This window comes from Hydra vulgaris, chromosome 14, assembly GCF_038396675.1.
Source record: "Hydra vulgaris chromosome 14, alternate assembly HydraT2T_AEP".
Lineage (NCBI taxonomy): Eukaryota > Metazoa > Cnidaria > Hydrozoa > Anthoathecata > Hydridae > Hydra > Hydra vulgaris.
The window spans coordinates 41,413,759-41,414,812 of NC_088933.1; positions in this window are offsets into that span (position 1 = coordinate 41,413,759).

Sequence of the window (1,054 nt, forward strand, 5' to 3'; positions counted from 1 at the left end):
GCATTAGCAAATGCATGCTATTTAACATGAAGAATGACATCATTGACCTCTGTCCAAGCACCAAAAGTGTAAAACATGGGCGTTAAACCTAAATTAAGACAAAAAAATCCACTATATTAGGTGCGAAATCTTCTCTAAAATCCTATTTTTCTGATGATAATTTTATATGGCCTCCCCGATAATTATTTTTTAATGTTAGAAATATTTAATATTCGGTTTAATAATTTATTTTGAAAAAAGGTTGCTTTATTTAAATTAAATTTTTGAATAAATTATTAATATTCACTTAACAGCAGGGCCGTCTCGAACGGGGAGTGTACAGGGTGTCCCACCACTCCCAAAGCTATCATATAAGCATTTAAGTTGACACATTTAGCGAGTTTTGAACTATATTTGGCTAATTGCAAATATTGGGGACCTTTTTTTTTGTTTATGTGTGTCTCTAGTTGGCAAAAAATAAATACAATCCTCCCCTCTCCCCATGAGAGACTTCTTCGGGACGGCCCTGTGTATTAGTTAAATTACATTTTAAAAATTTAGAGTTTTTTCACCAAAATTTTTTGGCCTCCACTGATATGAAGAGCAATTGTGTAAAAAATATACTTAGAAACACTAATTTATATGGCTTTGTAAATGGAATACCTTTATAAGTTGTAACACCTTCCCATTCTTTATATATTTTTCAAGTTTGCCTTTTTTTTTTAAGTTCGTAAAAAGATATTTACAAACTTACAAAATATACAACTAATCTAAGAAAAATATATAAATTAGAAATATTTATTAAACACAACCTTACTTTTGTAATAGTTGTTTAATGACTCACCTTGTAATAAATGTTAAACAACTTTAAATAAAAAGTTTAAAAAACTTTTATAATATAAACCTTGTTTTTTATATTATAAAAGCAAACAGAGTTTCTTTAATTTCTTTAAAATTAGGTATTAAAAGATTTTGTTCTTTTACATGCAACATTGAGTTTACTGTGTGAGATGCATGGTTTTTCGAGATAAACACAAAATTTATCAAGAGTATGACATTTTGACCTTTGAAAAGA